Below are 14307 nucleotides of genomic sequence, written 5' to 3' on the forward strand. Positions count from 1 at the left end.
GACTACATTACTCCTTGCATCCCAGGACTTAGGAACATCTCTGAACCATAGTGTTTACAATAGTTCAGGAACTATTCTTAAATAGCTAACCTTTAAAAAATTCTAATTGAAAAGGCTTTACAACTCAAATCTAAAGTCAAAAATTTCCCCCTAGGGTTCTTTGATGAAATGGATAAGTAGTCCTCGTTTAGCAACCACAATTGGGACTGGCGACTCGGTTGTTAAGCGAAGCAATCGCTAAGTGAAACTGCAACAGTTCTTACGATCTTATTTCAGCTTTCCTTTGCTTTACAGACAAAAGTTGTAAATGCGAGGCTTGGTCACAAAGTTACTTTTTCATCACCATCGTAACCACAAATGGTCACTAAACAAGGATTACCTGTAGTTTCAATTATGCAGACTAAGGTGCATAGAAAGAGGTGTCATGAAAGCAAATGTAAAATAGCCATTTTGATTTGGTTTGAACTAAATAAAGCTTAAACCATTTTAGATTATATTGCAAAATATATGCATGGATCACATTTAGTCTCTCACAAATTTCATGCAATTCATTTTCTATTTTATCACATAGAGGTCCTTCGGACTAAAATTTGAATCTTTACTTTAATTCTACTTGCAGTTTTAGTGGCAATGTAAGCCATAGCCCTTGGAATTAACAAGTAGCTTGCAAAGTTCCAATCTTCTCTCAGCTAAGAACCATTTATAGCCAAGGTGTTTCAATGCAACTTATTTTCTTAGCATTGCTGTGGTCTCACCTTCAGGTGGTAAATGATTGACAACTATCACTCTTCTGCCAGTGAGAGATAAAAGAGAGATGAAAACCAAACCTACTAGCTTGCAGGGAGGGAAAATACTGGATCATGGCTTAATTCTAAGGTCACAAGATTATTCACTTTACTGCAATATTCAAATAAAAGTTTCATATACTATATGCTATTTTGTTCGTACAGTTATCTCTAAATGTTTTTAAAGCTATTTAATATTAACATGTTAGAATTCCTAGAAACAGGATACAAGAATTGTCAGCCAAAAGGATGCTAGTACTATCAGTCAGAAACAAAATTTCAGGAAATAAATCTAACAGCAGATGCATACTTTTTAAAAGCATACTTTTTAAAAAGTGGGGTTGGGGATTAAACCTCACTGGAAATAGTAAAACATATAAACAAGAATCTCTCATATAACTACAATAAACATTATGCATTTGGTGAATAGGAGACAATTAAAGATCTTTCAAACAGTTTTCACTTCAAATTCTACTATAGTTCCAATTCTGTATCTTCATTAATAATAGATGTTACACAATGTCATTGTTTTTCCCTTCTGTCTGAATAATGGTCAAATATACTGTTCTCTTCAGGGAAAGCCATGGAGTGAATTTTGTCCCTAGTTATCTTTCTAATGTAAGTAAGGCAGTTTTCCTTCAAGGTTATTCTCATCTCCATTTTGCTACTCCAATGCAGAACAGTAGTTGTAACTTGGACAATCCATGCAAAGTGTCAAAGTAGCAATTTCTAATTCCCATGGTAGTTATCAGTGCTTTAATACTTTATCTGCCTACCAATTGGGAAGGGTAGAAATGGCAAGATAATAAGTACTATTCCTAAAACTGCTTTTGTTCAAGCTATTTCAGTTTTGATTTAATTCATTTACATTCACCCTCTAGATCCATCCTGACTAGCAATTGTTATTTTTTTTAACCACACAGCAATATTTTTTTGCAATACAATCCTTACAGCTTTGAGCAACCAGAACGACAAACAATAAAGCTAAAGCACAAACCAAACCCTGAATGTTTTTTTCTTCTTATTTAATGTAAAGCTAAGACAATTTATACAACTGCAGGTTTAAAACATGGCTTGGTTTATACAAGGAAATAAGAAGGATCTTCACTGGGGTTAAAGAGAATACACAATAGCTTACCAGCCTTCAGAAAAATTCATCCTTCACCAAAGCCTTCAAGAAAACCACACTTGGAATGCTACAAGGCACAACTCTTTAGTCTTGAAGCTGTTCTCCAATGAGCTGTGAACAACCCTGACGGTAAGAAAAAGCATCTTGGCTGTGAGAGTTGCTAGCTTGGCTGGAAAACTGATACTGGAGTGATGTCACACTGCTTCAAAAACAGTACTAAAGCTCCGAATCACAAGCACTGTTCTCTCACTTATAGCCCGGTTGTGCAACAGAGGAATTATGAATACATGCATACACTTACTCAAAAGACACACACCCCTAACATCAAAGGCCCTAAGTACATGATGTTTTGAGGTAGCAGATTCTTTTATTTTACTCTCCCATTTCATAGAGGGAGTTTAGGCTGTCAGGTCACTCAGAGGGAGCATAACTGTTTTTATCTAGTCCCATCAGCATAGTAATTTAAGCTGCATGCTTTGTCAGTTATAAACATGAGATTCTTTCTTTCCTTGAGCAACATGAAGTACAGATTTCTGAACTCTTTTTTCTCTTCCTTCCATGTTGATTCTTAATTAAAATCTTCTTAAATTGAAAACCTCTGTAGTTCCAGGGAAATATTTGTTTTGATCAATATGGATTACCTGAGGGACCGCCTCATCCCTATAACATCGACCCACCCCACCTGGTCATGCAGAGGGCATGCTATGAACCCTGCCAATAAAGGAATTCCACCTGGCGGGGTCCAGGAGGCGGGCCTTCTCTGCAGTGGCACCTGCCCTCTGGAATATTCTGCCCCTGGAGCTGAGACAGGCCCATTCGCTCCCGGACTTCCGGAAGAACCTAAAAACCTGATTCTGCCACCTCTCTTGGGGTGGCTATTATAGATTTCTCCCCAACAAACAAGATCTTCACTGCTGGATTTTATATTTTCTACTGTATATTTTATTTTATAGAGTATTTATATTGTAATTTGTGTGTTTTAACTTTGATCATAAACCGCCCAAAGTCCCCTTTTTGGGGGAGATGGGCGGTGATGGAAATTTTAAATATATATATATATATATATATATATATATATATATATATATATATATGAATGAATGAATGAATGAATGAATGAATGAATTACATCTACTATACTTGAAAGGTCATGTCTTCATAGACACACATACCTACAAACACAATTTCCTCATAGAAATGATTCTGCATCTTTGCTTTTGAAAAAGATGCATGCATAATCTATCTGTTCTATGGGATTATTGCAATGGAAAAGGACTGAAAAGATGAACTACCATTTGACCTGTCTGAAATGGGGTGAAATGGTAGATACATTTGATTAAACAACCATGCTAAGTGTTTATGTTATTGAAAAAGGACAGACTTCATGTTCTATTCTACTGGAAGTGTCCACTCTGTTTTATTACTCTGAAGACAGAGTTTTACAATGTTTTTAGGGTGGGAGGAAGATATACTTATCAAAATATCTTAATCTATGTAAAACCCATATTCTAATTTATACAAATCCTCTAACCTATTACTTTCAAGGGACAGTGCAGTACACTGAATGAGAAAAACCCATCAAAACAAGAGGCATGCCGTGTGATGAACCGATGGTGTTGTGTTGTCAACTCATTTCTAAATAAGGTTGGAGCCAAAATGTGTTGTCAACTCAAGGGAGGGCTGGAGCAGAAACAGCTTTCAATCCCTTTGCATATTGCCTTCACTGACTTCAGCTGTGGTTAAGAACCGGTTATCAAAACACTTGGCCAGGACCAAAAGGATCTGAAATTGCTTGGGAATCAGGATCATTAAGTCCGCACCAGCCCTCAAAGTCTATTACCATAAAACAAGAAGAGGCAGAATTAGGATAAAGAACATAGTGTCTGTCAAAGCTGACAAAACCATAACTCTTTAAATTTGCTAGATTTCTGCAGCTTTGGTCATGCCTTCCAACCATCTCTAGATATTTGATTCATACAAAACTGGGTTTCTTCCTTACAAATGAACAACTTGTAATATATTCTCACTTAGTACTGCTCAGTTTCTTTTTCCAGTCCCATCCTTGTATTCCTTATTTTCCCCATAATCATTTCACCTCCAAGCCAAAAGTGCTCATCCAATCTCACATCATGCCCTTCAGTGAACTCATCTGGGGTATCCCTAAAACTTGAATGTTAATATTTTAAATGCTCTGTTTAGCTTTTATCCCAGTGGCAAAAATGCAGCACACTGGTAACTTTTACCACAACAGATATTAAAAGCAGAAACATAGAAATAATCACAGAGACTTTGTGGGGTTGAATTAACCAAAGTAGGTTCAAGCCTATCATCAAGCTGCTAACTATTTTACAAATCTGAGAAATCTAAAATAGCATCCCCATTATTCTTAGATAAAGGATCATGCTGGAATTCCTAACATGCCACAGGAACTCCCCAGACTTTTTCAATGGGGGGAAATATACAATACAGTTGAAGGTTCTAGTGACAAAGTTTGTCTTGATGTCATTTTTTTCTTGCTCCTCTAAAATCTGACACATTTATAGATGGAAGTATATGTGTTCACTTTACTTACTTACTAGAAGTTACTAATAAACTTCTAATACCAATAAAATAAAGCCGCCACAAACCATGACACAATATATCTATGGCCCGGAAGTTTACTTGATAACTAGGAATTTAAAGGTGAAAACAGTCCTTTAATCTAACACAAACTTGAGCATTTTTACTTTTTTTCTCTGCTACACTTCATGACCCATAAATATAAATGTGCTTTTCTTCCTCCCCATTTATTTATTTATTTGATTTATAGCCAACCTTTTGTTCAGGAGCTCAAGATGGTAAATGTGGAACTTCTTCCTCCTATTTTCTACACAGCAGCAGGCTGTGGAGGTAGCTGAGCTGAGAGAGTGCGAACGATCAGTGAGCTTCCATGGCTAAAGACACACTTGAACTTGACTCTTCTATGTGCTAGCCCAGCACCCGAAGAATTTTATTCACCACAAAATACTGCTTCTATCTTTAAAGCCCAAAGCAGGAAAGCATCAATATATTTAGTAGTTGCACACCATACGCTAAGTTTAGGAACCTTTCATTAAGCATGTAGTGACTTTTGCTCCCCCTTGTGGTGAAAGTGTTCCATACATTAACTAGGTTCCAGGCAATAACAACCTAATTTGATCATAATTCTGATAGTCAGTACTGAACTGGAAGCCCTTTCTATTCCAAATAAAAGTAGGGATCTGACCAGTCTTCCCAATAAACTGCTCATTTTAAATAAATAGCCCTATTCACCTGTGGGTGATTATTCTATGAAAGGCAGAGAGAGTTGAATTTAGAAGCTTGAAAAGAAGATCCCACAATGTGTGCAGGAATCAAAAACTGTTTGTAGGTTTCATTAACATACAGCAATACAGGTTTCCTAAAACACATGTTACCTAGAAGTAGAGCGTGAGAAAGAGATGGAAGAAAATCTTGCTATAGACAAACAATGAGGGACCTCTTACCATATGCCTGATTAGACCTTGTGGGATCTTCATCTCAAATCATTCTCAGAAAGGTTTTCTACCTATAAAGTTCCTGCTGCTTAGAATTAAGACACACATATTTATTTTGGCCTTTTAAATTGCTAGCATACCTTTAATACTATTTTCTTAATGTTTTTATACATTGCTTTTATCTGATCTGGTATAGTTCCTTGTTTATGGCCATCTTTATTATGATTAGTGGAAACCGGTTAATTTCAAACTATAACTTGCTTTCTTTATACATATTAACTAACATGCTAAACTCAAGTGCAATTAATCCAAGACTTCTAATCTTTTTATAGCTATATTGGAAAGAGAAGAGTTTAGGTAAAACTCCAGGACAGGAGAGTAGGGAACTTCTAGAGTTATTATTATAATGTTACTTCTGATACACAATCCTAGAATGCTAAGAGATTAGATCTTACTTTTGTTCAGGAGAAGCATAAATAAGCACACTGGCTTCCATGCGTGCAGGGCAGTATCTTCTAACCCTAGGGATTCCACCTGAATTCTCATAGCCTCCATAGAAAGTAGCAGTCTTTGATTGTTCTTGTTTTTTGCCTATGGAAGGTGGAGCACTTGTCCCCACTTCCTCTGAATAGGAGGATTCTATAATGTCTAATTCTATAATGCCTGAAAAGGGCTACAGGGAATGGAATTAACTCTGCTATAAGGTAGCCTACCACAAACAAAAACAGTTTTAACTGAATTATGAGAAAAGTGCTGTTATCTCCAGTTCTTTAATGCTGAAGCAGGGGAAATCTTTGCCAATTCTTCCCAAAAAAGATTAAAAAAAAGAAAGCCTAGTTTGTGTGCATGTAGATAAAACATAGCCTAGGGAGATTATAAACCACAGGTAAAAGACTGGATGCAGCAATGCTCCTCAAATCATTTTGATAAATGAGCATCGGAATGGTATACAGAAGGCACTATACATCCAATGATCTTATCAAATCCTGAATTTAATTCTGTACTAGGGATAGTAATAACGGAAGGGTACCTTATTCTTTCTTTCTCCACACGACATCACCTTAGTTCTAAACCAACAAAAAGGGATAATTATAAGAATGAGAACAATAGCAAAGAGCTAGTGACAAGTAATGCAAATATCAGTATAATTTCTGAAGGGCAAATGTCTTGTTAACAAGCAACTCAGACGGAATGAAGAGCTGAGGAAAAACATTTGACATTCTCTGTTGTACAAAAAACCTGTCCCAATGGAGTGGGATGACACTGAGCTTTAACCCCACCTTTTCTTCACTTATACTTTAGTGATATGCCTAGAGTGACTTCTACTTTAGCATTAGTTTAGCAAAGTTCCAACAGAACTAGAAATGTAAAAATTGAAGCAGGAAGTTGATATTAAAGTAACCAAGTTTACTTGGTTTAACTTAAACATATTTAAAACTGTAAAAAAAATCATAATAGTTAAAAACATGCAGAAAAAACAACATACACTTCATAGACATGAAATGACAACTTCTGTAGTAACCTAACGCCTCTAAGATATATTACATTATAATATTTTGTTGGTGTACATATCTACGATTTGATTATAATTCATGCACCTAATAAAATAGACTGTAGGTCCAACCTTCCTCAGATCAGATGAGTTGAATATCAAAAAACATTATAACTGACCATTGGTCATGTCGGCTGGGGCTCTTGTAAGGTAGTGTCAAAAAATCTGGAGAATACAAAGCTAGGGAAAAGCTGGCTTATTATAGAGCCATGAGAAGAGCTAAATAAAAACGAATAACATACACAAAAAAGGGTTCAATAATTTCCATTCCTCTTTATTACCAATTCTCACTATAAATGATAATACTCACCTAAATGAAATATTCATAAAAGTGAAATTGCAAATAAAGGCATTCACATTTGTAGAGTCTTACATAAAGAAATTGTTGAAATAGTCTAGTAAATGTAGTTGATTAAAAGTCACTATGTACACATAAAAGAAGATCTCAAAATGATCAAACAAGGAGAAGAATAAATCATTCCCTATTTTTGAAAGTTAATATCGAAGTGTACTGAAGAGACACATCAGAGGCAATCAAGAAAGCCAACAGAGAACCAGACATCTGGTACAAAATCTCTCTACACATCAAGAAGCTAAACAGATGGCATCCACTGGCACCTCCTCAGCTTGATGTAAAAGACTCCAAAAAGAATTGGGCAGGATTCTCTATGCAACAAATTCTTCAACTTGAAATCTTAATATGCAAATAATATTCACACACCTTTCTGTAGTTTTTGAAACTAGTAAGCTGAGTAGTGCACAATTTGGTGCGGCTCAAAAGAGTATTTCTTTATACCATGTATGATTAAACTGGAATTCACAAGATGCAATGACAGCTTTCAATAGGGATAGCTTTAAAAGGGGATTGGACAAATACATGGAGAGTAAGTTACTAGTCACGATGGTTATGTATTTTCTCCAGTATCAGAGGTATGCAACCCTCGGAACACGTCAGCTAATGGGGAACACAGGGGCTGCTGCTTTGGTCAGTTATATTTGAACTTCTCAGTAAGCACCTAGATAGCCACTGTGTGAAACGTAACGCTTGAAAGGCTAGGCCTTTGTTCTCATCCAGCTCAATTCTTACAAAGCCAAAGTGGGATCATGAGTAATCCAAGATAGCTTCATTAGTAATATTCTTCTTTTGTACTTCTTGTGCTAAGGGATAATATGAGACCTTCTGCATGGGGTAAAAAAACCAAACAAAACACCATAGTTACCTGAGAGAAAGAGGTATTTACTTTTTCTTTTCACTGCCAACATTGGAAAAAGTCAGTTTTTGTTCTCATTTTAGGTCTGTATCTAGATAAATACAATGTCTAGGGCCTCGAGTTTTGGAACATTTTGAAAAACCATGGAAAGAAAAAAGCATTCTGTATTCTTCAAACCAAACTCTTTTACTGAAAGTTTCTCTGAATAAAATCAGCAAATCTCTCTGCACATATCTTTTTCACAACATCCTTCACCCCATGTGGAACACTTCAGTTAATCAGCAAGTAATACTCTATATATATTTCATGCAAATATTAAAAGTGGCCATGTGTTATCATTTTAGAAAATAAACTGTGTCCCAAAACATAAATAAAGAGCCTTCTAGTGTGAACAAAAGCCTCTTATGTACATGAATTTCCTTCTTGTTTTTTGATTTTTTTAAAAAACACAAATGAAATGTGTTGTGGTTAATCTCCCTATTACTATCACAGAAGAACAATAACTAGCATCAGCACAGTATTCAGAACTTGGTCTGTGTTTTTGAAAGGTGAAAGGTCCCCTGTGCAAGCACTGAGTCATGTCTGACCCTTTCGCAATGTTTTCTTGGCAGGCTATATTGGGGCAGTTTGCCATTGCCTTCCCCAGTCGTCACCTTCCCCAGCAAGCTGGGTCCTCATTTTACTGACCTCAGAAGGACAGAAGGCTGAGTTGAGCTGAGCCGGCTACCCGAGAGAGAATCCAGGTTCCTCTGGGATCAAACCCGGGTCGTGGTTTCTGTGTTTTCTAGCCAGATCTAAAACCCACCTTAATTTTTGTCTGAGTAATATTCACAATGAATTAGAACAGCCTTTCCAATGTGCTGGACTATAACTGTTCAAGCCAGGACACCTGAAGTGTCGTAAATTAGATGCTGTTTTTAACCTATTCTACATACTATAAAGGGGGACGCGGTGGCGCTGTGGGTTAAACCGCTGAGCTGTCGATCGGAAGGTCGGCAGTTCGAAACCGCGCGGCAGGGTGAGCTCCCGTTGTTAATCCCAGCTCCTGCTCACCTAGCAGTTCGAAAACATGCAAATGTGAGTAGATCAATAGGTACCGCTTCGGCGGGAAGGTAACGGCGTTCCGAGTCGTCATGCTGGCCACATGACCCGGAAGTGTCTATGACAACGCCGGCTCCAAGGCTTAGAAACGGAGATGAGCACCGCCCCCTAGAGTCGGATTCGACTGGACTTTACGTCAAGGGAAACCTTTACCTTTACCTTACATACTATAAATGTCCTTCTCCTTTTGAAACTTCTCAAAAATGTTTCAGAACTTCCCTAAACATTCAACATTTACGCCACTCCCAATTAGTAATTCAAAAAGGAACACAAGTAATATACACATACAAAATATATCTTGTGCATGATTACGTGAATCAATTGGAATCGATCCTTAAATCATAAGGTTCTGAAGTCAGCTCTTATCTAAATTGAGTGGACAAAAATAGCTATTTCTTTCAATAAATATTTTTGCTGCAGTGGCCTGATAATTTACAAGAAGGCACAGGAGCTCTAAGTTTTAGCAATCTGATAAATAATCACTTCTCCAAAATTTAATTCAGAAAATAAAATGTAAATCAGTGTAAGAACTATTTGCTTATGTTTCTGATGAATTCTTAGTCATTTTATAAGAAATTTTAATATCTGCAATTAGTTAAGTATATTCCTTTTCTTTAAAGCAGGTATTGTCTTTTGTTTTATGTATTTAATAAGCCAATTTATATGGCCACTCAACTATCCAAGAAACTCTGGGTGGCTAACAAAATAAAAACAGAGAACTAAAGAAAACTGCCTTGAAGCTCAATAAAAAAACAAAACCACTAGACACTTATACCCACACTAATGTCCTGACCCCAGTGCCAGGGACATCAAGATAAATAAATCATAAAAGAACTGCTTTGATATTAACTATATACAAGCAATGAATGAAACCTGACCTATTTCTATAATTGCTTTTAAAGTACTTAGCACCATCAAAATAAACTATTATAGAATTTGTGCATCTTTATAAAAGAGTCACCACTATCATATTACACAGTAAATTTAAGGATATGCATCTAGTTAAATAATAGTAGACTTGATACTATTTCACTATATTTGTTTAGAGAACTAGTTCAATAAACTACAAAGTTGTACAAAAGGCATAATGCTTTGCTTTATTTAATGGAGCAGGTGAAATTCACACATAGAGCTTCATAAAACCTGAACAAGATTAACCTGTTATTTTTTTCACTAGGTCAATTAATCCACTAAATTGAAAAGATGATGTCAGTAATACTGGGCCTAGGCCAAAAAAGAAATGAGACTCTCTTTAAATGTCAAACATGTGGGAAAAGAATACACAATTTTTTATTCACCTTGAAAAACTTGCTGCTAAAACGGTAGTCTTCCAAATATGAGACTAAGCTTCAATCTAATTCTCAGGTTTCTACTAATGAAACATGTACTTATGAATATAATAATGACAAAAGAACATGCTGTGCTATTTTCCTCCACACTCTTAACAACTGACAAAACTGTGAAAAGCTGTGATCTTAGAATAAAAATTCATTATGAGCATGCTCAGTATCTACTTGGGAAAAAACAATCCAATACTAGTCATCTGTGTATGTGATGGCCTAGTTTAAAACCAACAAAGGACTGCAAATCAAATCTAAAAATCATTAACAGAGATAAACAGACCAGAAACACAAGGAAATACTGAAATTTTCTTCTCTCAAAGCCTAATCCATAAACACACATGAGCATGCATACTGGAGACTTTATGTGCAACTAGCTATTTGCATTACCTTAGAGAAACATATATCCACATTTCAATTCTGTAATTATAATACCAACTGGATTATCTGATGCTTCTTTAATGGAGAGAAATACTGACTGGCCTATTATTGTTTTTTTTTTTTAAAAACTTAAATTTTTAACAGTGTTCATAAGACCCTAGTGATAAAAGGAGAGTTCCAGAACAAGAAAGAAAACCCAGTGCAAATGCAAATATCATCTGCAGGATATATCCAGCAACATATTTAGCAATATGGGAGCCAGTTTGGTGTAGTGGTTAAGACATTGGGCTAAAAGCCGGCAGACCGGGAGTTCTACTCCCACCTTAGGCACGAAGCCAGCTGGGTGACCTTGGGCCAGTCACTCTCCCTCAGCCCTAGGAAGGAAGCAATGGCAAACCACTTCTGAAAAACCTGCCAAGAAAACTGCACTTGTCCAGGCAGTCTCCGAGAATCGGACACGACTGAATGGATTAAGAAAAAAAACTTAGCAATATAGGAATGTAACAAACTTGCAAAATAAGCAGGGTTTGGAAACCACTCACCATCCTGTTTATTCATTCAAGCTGCTCCCCTTCTGTCCTCCCAGTGTTAAGAACATGGAGCTGAAGCTGAGAACCTGCTACTACGTTCAGTTAGCATGCTTCCCAGAATTTTTTTTTTTCCGGTGGTGGTAGGGGAGGCTGTTGAGAAACACAGCTATTACATCCTGAAGGGCAAAGCAGCAGCCTACAGACATCATTGCTATGGAGACTAAGCACAGACTTCATCTGTCTCAGTAGCAGAGAGCACATATATGAAAAGCGGGGAAAGAGCTGCATTCCCATTTCCAAGATGAACTTTGCACAGCCGGGTCTGCTTGTTTAATTTTTGTCTTCTTCCCTCTCCCAATGGAGGAAGAAAGAGACAGCTAGCCAAGACAAGTCTACCCTTCCTAACTGATGACAGGTCTTCATCTTGAATAGGAGCACATAGTGCCATTTCTTCTGCCACAGGAAGAATGAATGGAGAAAGGTCACCATGCAGCCTTTAGGAACAGAGGAACTCCATTCCAGAGGCAGCAAATTTAACTTCCAGGGGAAGAAACAGATAACGGAGCAAGACCCCTGTTCCACAAGGTATGTCACGGGGGCGTAAGCAGAGAACAGTTACAGTATTTCTAAAGTGAGGAATAATTAGCTTAAACAACCACTCAAGTTTCACATCTCAGACTTCATTTTTAAGACGCAAAGAGGTACATGTTAAAAGGGATGATTTAGGACATAGGAAAGCATTTTGTTTTTATGTATACTGCTAGTTATACATACAGAAAAACATCAGTTGCAGGAATTGGGTATTTGCCAATCAATGACTGGAAGGATGAATCAAGGGAAGGGTGTGCAAACAAATTTTGCAACAGGAGAGCTTGTGAACTGATACATAACACGGGCAGAGTGAATAGATTTGTACAGGGAGGGGCAAGGAGAAAAAAAAAACAGTGCAAACCTTTAAAACAACCAGCTTCATAGAAAAGCAACCCCCCAAAAGAGTTCACTTCTGTATTAGAAAAATAAGCATCAACTAACCTGGCTTCCGATTATGTGTTTAAAAGAGGTGGTAAAACATGTTCAAATGAAAATGCGAGATGCAACAATACACGAGCAGAGGGCAATTCTGCCATTCCCTGTAATTCCTCAGCTTGGCTATCACCATCACTTTGGCACACAGAGCAGAAGCCTTGGTTGCCTGCCAAGGATCACCAAAGCCAGCCTCAGAGCCACATTCTTTGTCCCCCTAGATGAAGTTTGGGCCTTACCATTCTGGCACTGAAAACAGTCTTCAGAGCCATCTTTTAGCCACCCAGTTTGTGATCATAGGCTCCAAACGCATGGGTGGAAGGTGAACTAAAATGAACAAGGTCTCTAGCCACCCAACCTTGGTGTTTCTTGTGCTATTCCAACTCCCAAGGAGGTTGTTCCTCCCAGGAAGCCTGATGGTGCGATACTGTATGATCCTCCTCGCTGTAACTTCAGTCACAGCAGCAACACTGCTTGCAGCTCAGAGGCTGTGGATCAGCAAGTCTCAAGGTAATGCAAAGTCTGCCTTCTGTTTCAGCCTCCACTGTCTGGCCTGAATCCTAGATCACCATGGGCAACGCCAAATCCTTGCTCTATCCCTGACATTTTCTTCTCCAAGCAAGGACTTGGAGGGCAGAAGCATACTCCCCCCCTCCCCTTGAAACATCATTGTTGAAAAACCTGCCCTTTTGTTAAAGCTTGCAGAGAAGCAGCAATTATCAATTACTGATCTTAAGAAAGATGGCAGCGCAGAAGTCACAGGCCTGGAAATAATGAATGGGTAAAGTGAAGCCAGCAATGATATAAATAGAGCTAATTAAATAAGGTGACCCCTATCTGAAATGCTATTCATACTTGGCCTTAATACCGGTTTAAGGGAAAGAACAAATCACACTTAAAAACATACCACTAATGAGAAGTACATGACATATAAGATTTATAGGGGCTCCAGTACAGAGATAAAATGTCTATTAGAGTATTCTAACTGCTATCTGTATTTGCTCTTCCATTTGCACAAAACAATAAACAGAATGTTTACAGCACAATTTCCTTGAAGATATCAAACTTTCAATATTTTATAGTAAGCTACAATTCATGTGAGGCAATTTAGGATCCATACCTTAAACTCCATTAAGTAGGAGTTTACGGTGAGAGGTAGGGAACATTACATCAAGAACTGATACAACTGTAACTCAGATTCTAATGCAAGAATTTCTCTTTTATTAAAAAATAGTACATAAAGAGCTAAGCAAAAAGAAGTCAATTTTAATAAGCCTCTCAATGGATTATTCATATGGAGAAGAGGGTTCTTATCTGGGGGCACTAAGAGAGACTTTATTTACTAGTGAAAATAAATATTTGCTATTTGACTGCTGTTCACTGTTTCTTTTTTGTGAGATGTGTACTCATACAATTATGTGGTTTATTACAGGCATCTAGCACATTTGCCAAAAATTATACTTACTCAATTCTCACATACTTTGGTATCTATCTCCAATGGAAGATACTGCCATCAGAAAAAAGACTACAATGTTTGTGAACAAGTATAACAGTTATAAGCTCTAATGAAGTCTGGGAATTTTTTTTTAAAAAATGTAAAAGGCAGAAATAACTTTTATGCCTGAGGTAGTTCTTGCTGACGATGCTCATTCAAGTAAAAACAGTTTATAGCACCAGCTCTTACACATCTTTTCCTTTATATGATGAAAACAATATTGGTCATTCTGGTGGATAACCATTGTTGGGGCCTGGATAGAGAGA

General features: G+C 37.2%; 1 protein-coding gene across 19 annotated transcripts in view; it reads right to left on the minus strand.

Annotated features, from left to right (window-relative positions):
* Positions 1 to 14307, minus strand: part of PLEKHA5 (pleckstrin homology domain containing A5) — a 188607-nt gene that overhangs the window by 106852 nt on the left and 67448 nt on the right. The window contains exon 1 of one of the 19 annotated variants that reach the window (XM_063309086.1): positions 1924 to 1941. The exons of the other annotated variants lie outside the window; for them this stretch is intronic. The gene's annotated coding sequence lies outside the window, so the exon portion shown is untranslated. Of the gene's footprint in view, positions 1 to 1923; positions 1942 to 14307 lie in introns of those variants that run through there. 19 annotated transcript variants of the gene reach the window in all.

This window comes from Candoia aspera, chromosome 7 (assembly GCF_035149785.1).
Source record: "Candoia aspera isolate rCanAsp1 chromosome 7, rCanAsp1.hap2, whole genome shotgun sequence".
In the NCBI taxonomy this organism is placed as follows: domain Eukaryota; kingdom Metazoa; phylum Chordata; class Lepidosauria; order Squamata; family Boidae; genus Candoia; species Candoia aspera.